This window comes from Cibotium barometz, chromosome 61 (assembly GCF_041138505.1).
Source record: "Cibotium barometz isolate CiBa-2024 chromosome 61, ASM4113850v1, whole genome shotgun sequence".
In the NCBI taxonomy this organism is placed as follows: Eukaryota; Viridiplantae; Streptophyta; class Polypodiopsida; order Cyatheales; family Cibotiaceae; genus Cibotium; species Cibotium barometz.
In genome coordinates, this window is record NC_141106.1 from 7,117,973 (window position 1) to 7,135,113 (window position 17,141).

General features: G+C 36.9%; 1 long non-coding RNA gene across 1 annotated transcript; it reads right to left on the reverse strand.

Annotated features, from left to right (window-relative positions):
- Positions 1-16,041: 16,041 nt before the first annotated feature.
- On the reverse strand, positions 16,042-16,681 carry LOC147604509 (uncharacterized). The gene is made up of 3 exons (XR_015265281.1): positions 16,656-16,681; positions 16,496-16,549; positions 16,042-16,378 (listed from the first exon to the last, which is right to left on the reverse strand). It is a non-coding gene; the product is annotated as an uncharacterized LOC147604509 (long non-coding RNA).
- Between the last annotated feature and the right edge of the window lie 460 nt (positions 16,682-17,141).

The window sequence follows — 17,141 nt, forward strand, 5'->3', positions numbered from 1 at the left end:
ACTGCAAGAAACACTCAAATATACTCAAGAATGGCACACACACACTATCTCTCTCTCTCTCTCTCTCTAGGAAACTACAGCCATGCACACACAAAAAGAAACTAGACCTAGGTTATGGCACACAAAAGATAAGCATGGAGATCATCCTCACCATCTTCTTCTTCACTCTCTTCCTCCATGGATATGGCGTTGAAGCACAAGAGAGATGGAAGAAACAAGAAAGCAAGAGTTTGTGCCAATTGAGAGAGATTGAAAAGAACCGTGAGATTGGTAGATAAAGGTAGAGAGAGGTTGTAACCAACTTCCAACTTCCCAAACCTCCCAAATCACACGACTCCTTTCTCTTTCTTTCTTTATTGAATTTGAAAAGTTTGTTACATAAGCTTTTTGAAACCTTAGGCTTAGCTTTCATTTTTGTGCATACATAGACCATGGCTTTTAACCTTACAAAATATCTAGAGAGAGTTTCCATGCTTTGGCTTTACAAGTGCGGACCCGCTAAATTGCCAAGCATTTACAAAGTTGGGACATGCGTACAAATCATACGGCAACAAGTGTATGTCTAGGCTTGGATACAAAATAAACATGGGATAACATCATTCTTATTTGAGAAAAGCTGCATCTTCTTAGCCTATTTGATGTCAAAATTGGAGGCTATCATTCCTCCCACACTTAGCTAGTGAGCTCCCGCGAACAAAGTGTCGATGAAGAACCTCCTTTTGCTGCATACTTAATAAGCTCCAAAGCTTTATTTCACTCTCATTCTCACACCACACAACTTCATATGAGCTCCATAACTTCACTCCAGTTCTTCTCCAGAAACACACACCTTCTACCCCTACTTTACTCTCCTACAATAACTCCATAGCTTTTGACTAAGACATATGATGAGGAGAAAAGTTATCAACTTCCCACCCGCAAAAACTCATAATCTTCATGGAAGAAACAAACACCAACTTTGAACACCAAAATGTTCCCCAACAATTGATAGAACATGAAATGCACCCTCACAAAAGATAATACGTGAAGTACTCCACCCGGATCAATAATGTGTAAACTTCTCTCAATAAGAAGGATAAGTAGAACTTATTGAAAAGAAAAAAACAAAATTAAGTTTAAAGCCTAACACTCATCCCCATGTGTGTATAAATGAATACCCATGCCTTGCCCAGCACATTAATGCTCACTCACCCAAGGTTAAATAGAACAAAACCCATGTTGTGTGTGTGTATGTCCTATTGCGCTGCACAGTAGGAGAGAGATGTGTGGGAACAACGGCCAATAACATTAAAGGTCCAACCTTTAATAATAATTTCGGTGGATGCAACGTTTGCTGTAGACTTCACAAGAAATCGCTTGCAGACGTTGTTAACACACGAATGGCAGCATAACTTATGGAGCGATGCCTGAATACACCGATTATGTTTGATGATGTATGCGCTGACTTCTGCTTCGGCTCTGCATATGCCCATCACAAATGAACCTACAGATTATTGACACTGAATGCGGTCCCCTCGCTCTACTCTTTGCAGCTTTCATGTCCATCTTGCTCCTTTCTTTCCTTCAAGGCCGCCTCCCTCCACATTTGAAGCTGCTTCTTGCAAGTTCCATGGCTAGCCCCTCCCGGCGAACGCACCAAATGAAATAGCCTTCCAAGCACACAAAAAGACATCAAATCCCGGACTCAAGCATGCAAAATATATGCACTGGGCTCAGCCCATTGCCATAAAAACTGCAAGAAACACTCAAATACACTCAAGAATGGCACACACACACTATCTCTCTCTTTCTCTCTAGGAAACTACAGCCATGCACACACAAAAAGAAACTAGACCTAGGTTATGGCACACAAAAGATAAGCATGGAGATCATCCTAACCATCTTCTTCTTCACTCTCTTCCTCCATGGATATGGCGTTGAAGCACAAGAGAGATGGAAGAAACAAGAAAGCAAGAGTTTGTGCCAATTGAGAGAGATTGAAAAGAACCGTGAGATTGGTAGATAAAGGTAGAGAGAGGTTGTAACCAACTTCCAACTTCCCAAACCTCCCAAATCACACGACTCCTTTCTCTTTATTTCTTTATTGAATTTGAAAAGTTTGTTACATAAGCTTTTTGAAACCTTAGGCTTAGCTTTCATTTTTGTGCATACATAGACCATGGCTTTTAACCTTACAAAATAGCTAGAGAGAGTTTCCATGCTTTGGCTTTACAAGTGCGGACCCGCTAAATTGCCAAGCATTTACAAAGTTGGACATGCGTACAAATCATACGGCAACAAGTGTATGTCTAGGCTTGGATACAAAATAAACATGGGATAACATCATTCTTATTTGAGAAAAGCTGCATCTTCTTAGCCTATTTGATGTCAAAATTGGAGGCTATCTAGCCCCCAACCAATCAATTGGTTTAGTATGTTGATGGAGCCACCAATGGGGATTGAAGAAAGAGGGAAGCTCCAATTTCTTACAAATTGGAGAGAATTTTAGAGAATAGTAAATATTAGCATTATTTCAGCATAGTTCTAGAATAGTAAAATTCTCCTCCTTTTTTTCAAAGGATTCATGTTCTATTTATAGGAGAGGGATGCTCTAACCAAAGCTAACTGATTTCTAGAATTTTCCAATTTCAGTTTGGTTGAATTTGGACTAGATTTGGATCTAGTTTGGTTCCTTTTTGATTCGGTTTGGCTCCTTTTTGATTTGATTTGGTTCAAGAGAGAGGAGAGATAAAAATATCACATTATTTTTGAGTTTAAAACTCATTCAAGCATGTGAAATATGCACCTCCTTTAATGGACTCTCCTTCCTTACATATGTGTCAAAATGGAATCATTATACCCAAAATATCTCATATTTTTAATATTGCTCATAGTTTTTTACTAATAAACCTTACACATTTTCAACTCTTCATCTTATGTGAGCATTTACTCATTTTTGGATACCCAATTTATCTCATTTTTTGATATTACTCATAGTTTCTTACTAATAAACCTTGTACATAGTCAACTCTTTATCTTATGTGAGCATTTACTCATTTTTGGGTATCTTCTTTTACAAATTGGATTTATCTCCTCCCTACACATGGATTGATGCTATTGGCCCATAGGAACCTTAATTGGACCATAATCCAAAAATTTCTAAAAATCTAGACCCTTAGGCTAAGGTCCTTTATACCCATTTCCAATTAATTCCAATTGCACATTGGAAAGTTCTTTTTGAATTTCTGTTTCAGGGGAACTTATTTTGATAAGATGAGATAATTTTCTATCCAAAAATATTAAAAATCTGAATATTCTCTCTCTAGAATATTTTCTCTCTAGAATATTTTCTCTCTCTATGTCAAAACAGGCAGAGATGAGATCTCTTATAATTCTAAAGAGGGAATTGATTACAGGAAAAGATGCTGGATATCTTGAGAGGCTGGGGAGGAATCTTACATTCTCTCCTACTTGAAAAACGCGAGATGCCCTCATCTCGCAAACTGGGGGTAATTTCGCAAGATGCACGAATAAGAGACTGAGAGAAAATTTAATTAAGATTAACCACCAAGAAAAGTCTCAAAGAGAGCAAGACTCAAGACAAGAACAAGATTTCAACTTTATTCATTCTTGGAAACATATACAGTAAAGATAGAAGAACTTTTTACACTTCCATAAGCCCGTCCATCATATGGTCACAAAAGCAGCACTCACAAGCTGCACACGTATAAGGTAACTCATCTATGGGAATAATTCGGCTGGTTATTGCAGCACCTACCTCAGTGGTATGAGGTGATCTAACAAAAGGACCTCTAAGAGGCAAGCCGAAAATGGGATAAAGGCGTATCTTCTGGTGAGGAAGAAAGCACACTAGTAAGAAGACCTGCTCAGAAAATCCACCATGCCTTGATCTCATCACGCAGTAGTATCGGGGACCCAAACCCAAGGCTTCAATAACCATAGCCAAGCGGACATTGTTACGGAAGTGCTGTCGCCCCCACGGTGTTACCCTAGTTATATCTCGACAGGTCCGCCATTTGGTCTGAGCTACAGAAGTTCCCAAGTGAGGGAAAAGGGAATGCTCATACAGTTCTATAAAATCCTTCTTCACAGACTCGCTTGCGTCTTGAAGGTGAGAAATCATCATGGATAAAACCAATTCCTGCTGCCAAGCCATGAAGGAGATTAAGAAAGAAAGGGGATCGATGGAAGTAAGATTACTGTGAGCGACAAGTAAAAGTTATGACTTTATATAAAGGAAGGAGCTAGCGTAACCTAGAAGCCAATGGTATCTTGCCACTGAAGTTTTACCGTCTTTCCATGATTTGGGTTTGGCACATATTTCTATAGAAGGTTTACATGAAATACATTATGAACTTTGAGATGAGGAGGTAAAAGAAGCTCGTAGGCTAAGTCACTTACTTTCTTTGAATTCAGATAAGGTTCACAATATCTAGGGGATAACTTCTTATACTCCCCAAGAGATAAAGAACTTCTTTTGGGCTGTACTCGAATGAAGACCAAAACCTTGGTATCCTAAACACCGATTTTCACTTCTGAACTCATGTTCTGAATCCTTAAAACAGGTGGGACTCCTGAGAAGTATTCCAGGGAAAGGGTCTTCCTTTTTTAAAACAGAATCTTTCTTTCTTTTTTTAGAGAGGGAATAATTATAAGATCAATAAGGGAGATTCTTACTCCTGTAGACCTCGAAGGCTGGAGAGGAATCTTACAAGGGTGGCAAGGGAGAGATTGGATGATTGAGACACTTCAATATAGAAACATGTAGAGAAGGTTATTCTCATGTTAAAGATCATTCACACAAGTACTTTCCCTAAGGAAATTATGCAAGACATGGAAAACATAAGTACGTCAAAAGACAATTCTCAGATACTGAAAAGCTAGTATCAGTACTGTGTTTAAGAAAACATAGGAAGTAGCTTTTCTAATATAGACTTCAAATCTCTATTTTATAAATTTGGCATATTATTTCATTATTTTTATAATATTTACCCTAATAAATGAACTCAAAAAGAACTTTCCATTTGATTTGAGTGTCTAAACGACTATATTTTGACATTAGATGTGAAAGTTATGGCAATTTTAAAAAGTTGCCCCAAGTACTTTCACTAGTGAAAGTCCTTTGGCTAGCCTTATTTACATGAATGTAGACAAATTCATGTAAATGTAGTGAAAGTCCTTTGGCTAGCCTTATTTACATGAAGCTAGACAAATTCATGTAAATGTATAGAATATGTAACCCATGTTTAATACTCTTTCCCATGTAATCTTCCCTATGGTAAGTTTGAGAAGGCAAGGAACACATGGGCATGTAAAGGAGAATATACTCATATTAGCAACTCTTTTTAAAGTATTTTCCCAAAGAATGTTAATAAATGGCTTATAGAGGAGGCCATGCGAAGAAATGCTATTGAGAATACATCGCCCAAAATTTCTTTTTCCTTGTATTTTTTATATTACTTGGATAAATATATAAAATATGATACATGAAAAATTCCAACTCGCGGTTTCTAGCTTGAAGGTTTTAGCTCGGTAAATGTGCGTACGTAATGGCCACATAGGGGTTCTTGTAGACATTGTAGGGCTGAGCTAAGTGTAGATATTGTAGCACCAAGAGAAACTGACACGGTCTCACCAAGGCGGTGGTTGCACAATATTGTCTATAAAGACATGCTCCTCTCGAGAGGAAGTTCACAGTCAACACAAACACTAAACCAAGGACACATATCTAGCACAAAGATGAAGTTATATTTTTATTATTCATAAGGTTAATGGGAATTTCTAAAGACTTCAACATCGACATGGGCCGTATTGTCATAGGATTTCCACTAGCATAATCGTCATCATCATCATAATCATTGACATGTTCTATGTAACTCTTGTAAGCGGACAAATAACCATGCTAACATGTGTTTGTGTGAATGAGAAGATTGAAACTCTTGTAAAAATGCCACAACCAAAGGAGAGAGTATGCGTGCATAATCAAAGCAAGGGTGTATACATATCCATATCTAGCCTAAGCATGCCTATAACACAAGTGCATGATATTACCATAGTACATAGAATGGCATCCACATGTAAATCATCAAAAGAGTTAAAGAAAATTAAGACATCATGTAAAGAGATTCATGTCCATGCCAAAGAAGGAGTAAAAAGTCAGAGTCAAAGCTAAGAGCAAAAAACCTAGAGCCAAGGAAGAAATAAGGGATCTTCATCAATAAAAAGCAAGAAGATCTCAAGCAAGCAGAATAGCACTAAGCCATAAAGAAGCTACCAACCACTACCCTAACCTAATCATTTCATATGTTGTAAGCCACCAAATGAGTAGGCAAATCTATGTGTTTGTAAGCACACTTTACCACATTAGAGTAGCTAAAGAGAACCTAGGGGAAGTGATGCTAATGTAAACACTCTTGGCCACTTGAGAGTAGCTAATCAAGCACCCATGGGCAAAGATGTCACATGTCCAAATGTCAATCCACGTATCACCTACATTAACGGGGGTGAAGTATTTGTACACCTTGCATCTGAACACCTTCCAATAGCTTAAGAAAAAGGCCCCGAGGGGGGTGTTGAGAATGTGGTTCCATTAAGCACAAGAAGGAGGTAGGGAGTTAGTATCAGTAGTCTAAATGAAGTACAGGCCTAGTAATCCTCCACGTGAGCAAAGGTGGAATGATCCTACTTGAGCTCTAGCAAAGCCAATGTTATACTCACCCAAATAAAAGGGGAACATTTTCAAGCAATGAGCATATCACTTGCACTTATCTTAAGTCTCTTTATATATCTAAGCTAGTTTATCTTGGCATCTAATTACACTTAAGTTCATCTTAATTAGCACATGCTCATGAGGAGTCTTCATTTTTATCCACCTTAGATTAGTGCATGATTAGTTTATGATTAGGTAGATGTCTTGTCATTAGGAGAGCTTGATCCATGATTCTCAATAGGATGTACCATTTTTGGTGTCAATGTAGGGAGCGATCGGTCTCTTTCTACTCTATTTAAACTTTCTATCATCTTCTTTAATAACCTCTATTTTTTATGCCAAAATAGTAGCAAAAAAGTGGTCTACATTGGCAAAAGTAATTATTTTATCAATCTTTCATGGCATTTATTTATTTGTAAAAATCTTATTGTAACACCTTTTGTAACACTTTTTAAATGCCCTTATTTATGAATTTTAAATCTATGGTTTTCTTGATTTTATATTTTGCACTAAATTGAATTAAATTCAAATGCTATGCCTTGATGAAAAGGCCACCCCCTTCTCTTCTTTACATTCAAGCCTTTCTTAATCCTAGAAAGATTAACTAAGGGATTAATCAAACTCTTCTTATTGTTTACTCTCTTGAATTTAGAAAATTGTGTAGATTTAGAGTTTTATAAATCTAATTTGGGTTAATTTAAGTTAAATAAAGAAGGCTAAAAATGAGAAATGGTCAGCCATACAAAGGAGGTTATGGCAAAATTTTCCAGAATTTTGTGGAAAAGAAAGTTGTTTTTATGTTATTCCAAAAGAGTAATTCCCACCATTTTTTGCATCTAAAAGCAATATTCTAATTACTCCATGTACATATTCACCTATGAATATGCATGGATATCATTGATATTAATTATTAAAATTGCTTTTTAAGCATAGAAAGATGCATAAGGGAGTTTTTATTATTATAAAAGTGTTATTTTCATTAAATTTGATTTTTATGCATAGAAAGATGCATAAAGGAATTTTTTTATTATAAAAGTGTTACTCTTATTAAATTGATTTTTATGCATAGAAAGATGCATAAAGGAATTTTTCTTTTTATAAAAGTGTTATTCTCATTAAATTTGATTTTTATGCATAGAAAGATGCATAAAGGAATTTTTCTTTTTATAAAAGTGTTATTCTCATTAAATTTGATTTTTATGCATCTAAAGATGCATAAATGAAAATTTTTATTATAAAAGTATTATTCTCATTAAATTGATTTGATTTTTATGCATAGAAAGATGCATAAAGGATTTTTTTTGAAAAAAGTGTTATTATCATTAAATTTGATTTTTATGCATAGAAAGATGCATAAAGGAAATGTTTTTATTATAAAAGTGTTATTCTCATTAAATTTGATTTTTATGCATAGAAAGATGCATAAAGGAATTTTTTTAACTATAAAAGTGTTATTCTTATTAAAATTAAATTTTTGTGCATAGAAAGATGTAGAAAGGAATTTTTTTATTATAGAAGTGTTATTCCTATTAAAATTGAATTTTTGTGCATAGAAAGATGTAGAAAGGAATTTTTTTATTATAAAAGCCTTATTCTTATAAAAAAGGATTTTTATGCATAAATAGATGCATAAAGATTTTTTTTTGAATTTAAAAGTATTATTTCTATTAAATTGATTTTATGCATAAATAGATGCATAAAAGGATTTTCTTTTTATAAAAGTGTTATTCCCATTGAAGTTGATTTTTATGCATAAATAGATGCATAAAGAATTTTTATATCAAAATTAGAATTCTCTTAAATTCTATCTTTAAATCCTATGAGTATTTGACAAATGAATAGTTAAATACTCTAAGAGAGAAAATTCTTTCGTTTTATATTCACACGGTTTGTAAAAAGAAAATTTAGGAAACCTATCGAGATCGAATTATTCAGATAAATGATTAATTTATTCCTCATTGGAATTCGTATTAACTAATTTAGAAATCAGGTAAGTGTTTATTCAAAGAAAGAAATTCGGTAAAATAGTAACTGAATTATCAAAACTTTTCGAGAAAGATAGTTCAGGAAAAATCTTGTTAGACTCGAACCGTGAATTAGACTATGACCAAGACCAAACCCTTTTGTCAGTTTCGAGGAAAGAAGGTGTGATTGGTTTAGAAAAATACACTCAAAACTCCCGCCAAATCTAAAACTAAGTTTAAGACCCTTCGAATTGATCTATAGATCAAGGTTACAGAATTCAAGGAATTCTGGTATGAAATTCAAAATTCCGTTCAAGAAGTTTTGGGGATACTGATTCAAGCAATACTCATTGTATTCAAAAGAAAATCAAACTAAAAACTAGAATAGAAACCTTGTTTTCTTCAAGGACTGTCTTACGCCAAAATGTTGGAAGGAGCATTTGGTATATGTTTTTCTAAGGGAAGCTCGGTTGCAACAGCTGGCGGGGAGTGTTCAAAGGATGGCTCACGCGGCAAAGCGAGGTCTTGACCAGCCTCGGTATGTTTGAAAAATGGTGTGCTTCTGGTATGATGGGCGAGGGCCGACGAAGCGGTCCCTAAGTGAAGTACCAGGACACCTAAGGAGGATCCTGGAGGGTTCTGACCAGGCGATGCATGGGCTCGCGGTGCCTAGGACACTTATGCATATGTCGTGGAAGATATGTATGATGGACGAAATGATTATTGTAATATTACTGGATCTCGTTGCTGACCAGTGGGTCTCAACGGAGAGTCCAGAGTGATACTGGTTTTTGATAAACAAGGGGACTGGATGGAAATTTTGAGTTATGATATCTGTAACACCAATAATTGTTTGTCAATGGATTATTTTATATGTTAAAGTTTTAAAGAGGAGTGTGTGTGTATCTATATTCGAAAGCAAAAGTTAAGAAAGGCATTCAATTATGGGTGGGTGAGTAATTGTTTGGTTCTACCGATTCTAGTGGTTGGGTGGTGGCTAACCCATGGGCCAGATGAGAATCAGTGGAGTTTTAATAATTAAATGGAAATAATAGGAATACGCTTAGAATTCGTGTAGTTAAATAAAACCTTGAAGAATTTCTCAAATGAGTAGATCAATGGCTGTGCCTGATTTTGGTTAGGAAAAAAGCGATAATTTCCTCAGATGATTAGATCAATGGTTGTGCCTGATTTTAGTTAGGAAAAAGCATTGATTTCTTCAAATTATGTCAGTGATAGTTTTCCTTCTATCTGCTTTAATCAGATGAAGGATAGTTTAATCTCTTGAACCCGTTAGAAAATTCGTTAAGAAAATAAAAAAGGTGGAATCGTCCCCGTCTTCCGGGCAAGGGAAATTTTCCCAGTTTCGGTTTCAAAATGACCACCAAATTAGTCTCGTGTCCGAAAATTCGAGGGCAAGGCCCTGAGTGGGATACCCTGCCCTGTGCAAGAGGAAGCTACTTCCGCTGTTGCTAGTAGCAACTGGGAATCCGCCGGTGCGGAGAGGGGGCAGTGGGGTCTCACACGCATTGTTCTGGAACTGCTCCCCCAAGCCCCTAGGGTCATTTTTGATGCATTTACAAAAAAAAATGATGGTACAAACTAGAAAAAACAATGATATACTTGATGAAAATAAGTTTGCAAAAACTGTATTGTATTCATAAGAAGAAGTGATACATTATCTTTACAAAAGCTTTCTTACAATATTGAGCTTCCTGCTCTTGTTATTGGGCAGCGTGTGCTCAAGAAATGATTGGGCTATTTCTTGAGGATCCTCTATGCCTATGCTTTTGGCTATACCTATACGAGCAACAAGATTACCCCTAAATCCAAAACCAAAAACATCTAAGGCAAGGGGTTTTCTTATCAAAACTACACAGTTGGTGCTCTGCGCCATAGAGGCTACATAGAGCACCTTAGAGAGGGATTTCAAAAAGAAGGGAGTGAAGGTAGATTGACGGGTGGAGTCCCTGTGGATAATGGTGATGCCATCCACAGGAAGCCGATCAAGATAGTGCACCAACGCAGCATCATGTCCATGGACCTTGGCTTGGTCTCTGCTGCTGTTACCGCCCGCCTCTCCCAGCAAATGTGTCAATTTCAACCACCCTCTCTGCAATCAAAGGAAAAATCAAAATATTTTCCTATACATAATTACAAATGTTTCTAAGTTATAAAAGGTCCATTATTAGCTCTTGCTCAATGTCTTCTTTTGCCAAAGTGCTGGTGGGGGTGGAGAGGTGAATCGAGGACTTAGCCTCATCCTTTCTAGGTGCTTTGGTCTCCTCCATCACTCCAGTAGAAAGGGTATCCTTTTCAGCCTCTAGTTTGTCTTGTAAGGTTGTGAATTCCTCCTCTAGAAAACTAGGGCTTGCTTCATGGTCTCAACCACAATTTCCTTGACCAAAGCAACTGTCTCTACAATAGATTCTCCAAGGGGTATTATGACCCTATCTAGGTGAGGACCGAGGTTGGGACGTATCAAGTCCACCTCACAGCGCGTGCATATAATGCCCAAGCATTCATCCATTCTCAAGCCAGCTACCTTTTCAAGGTCATGAAGAAATAAGTATTCTTCACCTTCCACCACAATGGTGCTCAAGAGATTGATCTCAAGCTTTGGCAGCACCTTGCTCTCCTCATGTGGGGAAGATGGCCCTGCATCTTCTACTACAGCGGGCTGTTCAGCTGGAGATTGTGCACCCTCTCGAAAGTGCTCTGATGCAAGCTTCTCTTCCACACCAGCACTTGTACCTAGTGCCTTCAATACCTTGTCATCCCTCAAATACCCTGCCAACTGCAATGCAGGCATCTCTATCTCCTCATCCAAATCCTCATCGCTCATGAGGAACGCAAAAGTGGCAAGCCACGAGAGGAACCTAGTTCTTGAATTTCCCTTCCCCAACCTCTTCACCTCCTACTTATTGAAGGTACAATAAGCTCCTAGAGGGATGCCTCGGGGGGGTCACTATATGTAAAATATCCCTATCGCGTACGTTCAAGGCCTATATTTTAAATCCCTTATTTGTGAATTTTTTAATCTATATAATATCCTCTTTTCTTTATGAATCTGTAAATTTTTTTGAAAAAAATTTAAATCATACCCTTATGTAAATATATTTCTGTAAGTTTCATAAATTAAAATTATGCTTCTGTTGAATGCACGTGATATTCACATTTTTTTGTGAGTGACCCCCCCGAGGGGGATGCAGATGTTGATGAAGCATTCAAGGCACTGGATGTAGGGGCAGGCATATTGTTGAATGTACTTAAGCAGTTCAAAAGGCACCTATCGATCACTGTGAAAATGGGGAAAGAAGACGGAGTTGGGAGCCAAGTATTGCTCCATTTATGCAATCTGTGTCTCATAATGTTGGGACTCAAGGGCGAGCGACTTTTCAAAGTCGACTTTACGAGCAAACATGGCAAAGAGCTCGCTCTTGCCCGCCCACGGGGTGGTGGAGAGGAACTCACTGAAGTTGTCAAAGTGGGTAGCCATGTGAATGCAAAGAGATAGTGTGAGCTCGTGCTTGGTTTCTATCGCGTGAAAATGAGAAAGAAGGCACCTTTGCCTATCTATAGTTAAAATTTAAAGTTTGGCCTTTTCACACTAGACCGCTAGACAAAAAAATCACAGTTTGCAAAAATATTAAGATTTCAATTAAATAAAGATTGGTTAAAAAAGAGCCTGCTACAAAATTACAAACATGTCATCTAATCTAAAATTGTTATAATATCTTCATTTTTTGCCTCTCTTGTGACATTTACTTCATGTTGATCTCCATCTCCTTGTTGACTTGAAAGCTCGTCATTGCCTTCACCTCAATCCTGAAACTCTTGCCCCTCACGTGCATCAGAACAACAAAGGCTATTTTCCCATATACCCAGTTCATCTTCAAGCTCTTCCACATGACTACTATGTGTTGGTAGGACTATGCACCTTGCTGCTGAAAATTCAAGGTCCCCTATTTGCCATGGTTCTTGAGACCATGGTTGTCCCCTCCTTATGCTTCCCAATCTCTAAAAATATAGAAAGTGACACAATAACCAGAAAGTGTAAGGGTTAATTCTAGACATGTAGTGGAATCAGGTATACCTTTCTTCTCATCAACTTGAAACTTGACTCTTCCACATTGTCAAAGCCCATGATGCTAAAGTGTTGACGTAGGTCTGCTAGGCTCCAATGCTTGCTTGCTACCACTCGTTCAATCTATCCATTTTGCATCATCACAGCTACCGTAATAGGCACAATTTCTTCTTTTGAGGCTTGAAGTGGGATCCATGTCCCGTGCCTTTGCATCTATCTTTGGTAGTGTAGACACATGTACAAAATAGAGCGTGCCTTCAAGAACCTGAAAGACACTGTAGAATCTTTTACATTGCACTTGTACACATCACCTTGATGTGACCCCTCATTAACCTCCCAACCCTCTCCTAGTTATCCTTGAATGAGGTCAGACTGTAGCTCCTTTTACAAATATACATTGTTTTTGTTTGGTGCATTGGCCTGGAATTGAACATGTGCACAAAAACATATAAAGGAAAAAACCAATTTAGCCCTACTGACCTAGATGCCTTTGAAAACTTGAGTGATGTCTTGATATCACTTACCATCTTAAACTTTAAGCATAAGATGGTCCAAGCATCTGGTTCGGGCCATTTGGGATTGTTAAGAGGGGGGTTGAGGATCTCTCCTTGCCAAATAAACCTGGTTTTTAATCTACAAAATATGAGTGAGAAAGGAAAAGATATTGTTCTGTACAAGATCACTTGGGCTTTGAGATACAAACATTGCCTCTCCAATGGATGCATGTATAGCATAGAAAAATCCAGTGAGGATTTGGAGTAGTTGTTCCTCAACATAATTAGAGGGAAAAATATGTGCAGATAGAGACATAAGAAAATGGAGAATCATAAGAATATTTGAAACAAAAAATCCAATGTTAGCATGTTGTTAAAGCTGTGTTTATATTACACTGACAATTTGAAGGAAACCTTGGTCGTTGGCCTTGAATGTACAAGTCTCGAAGGGTATACACATGTTGCACTATGGCAACCAGTCCTTCCTTCTTAGTATGCTTGAAGCCTTGTAGCCACCCCTTCCAATGATGTAGCATATTCCCTAGTTGACGCACTCAATGTGGTCCCTTAGAGCTTTTGGCCACATGTAGACCCAAGCCTCAACCCCCTGAATCTTGTTACAGCCCAAACTCCATTCTCATCTCTTCTGTTGTGTAGCACAAGCTCTTCCACCGTCTCCCTAGGTCTTCTCACATTACTGGAAGAGGCCATGGTGGTAAGAAAAGAAAAGAAGGGAAAAGAAAAGCTTGTTTTACAATAAAGGAGTGGAGAGGAGAGAAAGTTTAGGGTTTTCAGTGCAGCAATGGAAAGCTTAAAAGAGGGTTAGAGTTTGAGAATAGGCTTCATGAACCTACAGTAGACTAAAGAGGGATAGAGTTTCTGTAGAAATGGAGAGGGAGCCTAGCTTGAGAGAGAGAGAGAGAGAGAGAGGAAGATTGAGAGGGAGGGAGCTTGAGAAGGAGGGAGAGCTTGAGAGGGATGGAGTTTTTGTAGCAATGGAGAGCTTAGAAAAGGAAGAAAGAGGGAGAGGGAGCTTGAGACTGAGGGAGCTTGAGAAGGAGGGAGAGCTTGAGAGGTATGGAGTTTCTGCATCAATGGAGAGCTTAGAAGAGAAAAAAAGAGGTTCAAAACGAGTGTTCCAAAGCTCGAGTATGTTGGGGGGAAGTTTGAGAGGGAAAACACACTTTTAAGAAAAAAGATAAAAAAATTTTAACTTTTTGGGTTTTTAATTTGCGCGATTCTGGGTGGGGGGCCTCTACGTTTGGGCCCAGGAGGTAGGGGGACAAGAGTAGTAATTAGGCCCCATTAGCAAACCAAAGTCTAGGTTCCCTAGGGTCAAAGAAGTCAAAAATGTGCACCCAGCCCTCTTCCTATTGGTCTATTCCTAATCAAAAGTTAATCCAAGAGGCCCTATTTGGGTCCAAAAAATTCCTAATGGCCAAGGTCTAGATCTAGTAAATCATCTAAAGAAAAAGTGCCTGCACCGCTAGAACTAGCACTTGTGTCCATGGATACACTACACTCTGCTCCTCTAGAAGCCACAAATTTACATTAACAAAAACCAAGTCATCGGTTTTTCTAGTGCCAAGACGGTTTCGCTTTTTTGAAGAGCAAGCAGACGAGTAGATAAATATATATTTTATATTGTGACGGAACATGGAAGTTACATGTGCAACAGACAAGTGTCTGGTGGCAAGGGACAAGCTAGTGTCTGGTCATGAGATCTTATGTATGTGGATGCCAGAGCTAGATAAGCTTGAAGGGGAAGCTGATAACTTATGCCACAATAATCACCTTCGAAACACTTTGTTCTTGATGCGTTTCTCGCCATATTTGCGCCAAGAGTATCCGTCGTTGAGGATAAGCTGCTCGCTTGGGACCCTTATGGAGATTGCCTGCCGATTAAGAGGCTCCACATGGTGGCTATGCAACGTAAAATTAAGCCTACACGATCGGAATACTCCTCTAGCATGATTAAAAGTTAAATAATTAACTCGTGAGCATAAAGCATTAAACAACCTCGTAATTAAATATCCTACCCGACATTAGAGTTGTCGACTGTACTTGCAGCACTGGCCGGGGTTTCGATAGTACTCATGCTCTTACTATTCCGAGAATCAAACGAGGGTAATGCACCTGACGTTTTTGTAAGATTAAGGTACCCGAATTGACTAATGCTGCAAGCATAACACAAGGCACTTTTGTTCATTCTCTATATAGTAAAAAAAAACCATTCACTATATAATTTCCTAGATATAAATGAGCATATGTAGGAAAAGTGCAAACTAGAGAAAATGAAACACTTTCCTAGATAGCTAACTAGGAAATACAATGCATGGATTTTTCTATATAGGAAAATTTATCTATATAGTAAAAATTTCCTATATAACAAATTTTCTTACAAAGGAAAAAATCTCCTATGTAGGAAGATTTTCTCTATATAGAAAAATTTGCTTACATAGGAAAAATTTTCCTATATATGTAAATTTATCTATGTAGAGAAATCCATGTATTGTATTTGCTAGGTAGTCTATCTAGGAAACTGTTACATTTTTCCTAGTTTGCACTTTTCCTAGATATCCTTATTTGTATCTAGGAAATTATATAGTGAATCCATTGTATCTCTATATAGAGAATGCTTAGAAGCTTATTCTCTAGATAGTTCTATGAATCATGCTAATATACTACTTACAACATAATAGATTAAGTAGTTTTATAAAGCATTATAAAATAAAAATCTCTTTATTTATCAAAGATTAAGCAAAAAAGTCTTGCATATTTAAAAAGAGGACCAAAAGTAGTCAACGTACATCATGTTCAAAATAAATAGTACTTCAAGATTATCTAAATGTCATGGGATTATGTTTACATCTTCTAAACTAATAGGTGTGGATTGTGCATTGAATTTGACTTTCTTATTGGCAATAAGCCAATGCACAATGTCACGAATCATAATGTCACTCCCAGGCCTTTTCGTATCCTTTGAGTAGTTTTTGAAACTAATATTCTCCTTCTTTAGATTGACATATGTACTCTTGAGAGAAAAGTACATGTCTTGGATTGTATGCACTCTCATGTACTTTAATAAGATTGTCTCCATATCCTCCTCTGAAATGTGGCTCACCTACATTCATGATAATAAAATATATAAAATTTTAAAGCATATTCAATTTACCTAAATAAAAAGATTCAAAATAATAAACTTATCAATGATAAATTTCTCTAATATAATATCACTTACTTGTAAAGGTTCACATGATGCCTCTACATTTGATTTTCCAATGTGTTCTAAATCCTATTTAAAATAACAAAATTAAACCCATCATGTTAAAAATAGAAAAATCAAATCCGTTACATTAAAAATAGGAAAATCATAACATTATACATCTATCTAACAATACCTTTAAAATGGTTGTTGGTATAATATTCTCACTCTTTTGGTGACTTCTTTCTTCCAAGTGAGTTTTCATCTTCTCACTTACGTTTGGAACAATCCAAAAACTAGCATTAATAATCACAAAAGTAAAAAGAGAGAGAAAAAAAATAGAAGTACAAAGAGATAGTAGAAAACTTTTATTTTGCATTACCTTTCTCTTTCTTTGACTTTTTCTTGAAACCTCATTCGTATACTTAGCCAAATTCAACATTGGATCCTACAAGTATAACAAAATATTAGAAGAAATATTGATAACTTATCACATATACAAAGAAAAACTTAACCAAACCTTGTCTTCACTTGTCATATATACTGTCGCTTCTTGATTTCTTATGGCTCTCACTCTTTTTGATGTGTCATGATGTAGTAGCTCGGTAAAGGAATAATTATTCTCCTCCATTGTTGTATTATAAGAATCCTGGTTTATAAGATGTTATCAAAATCACATAGA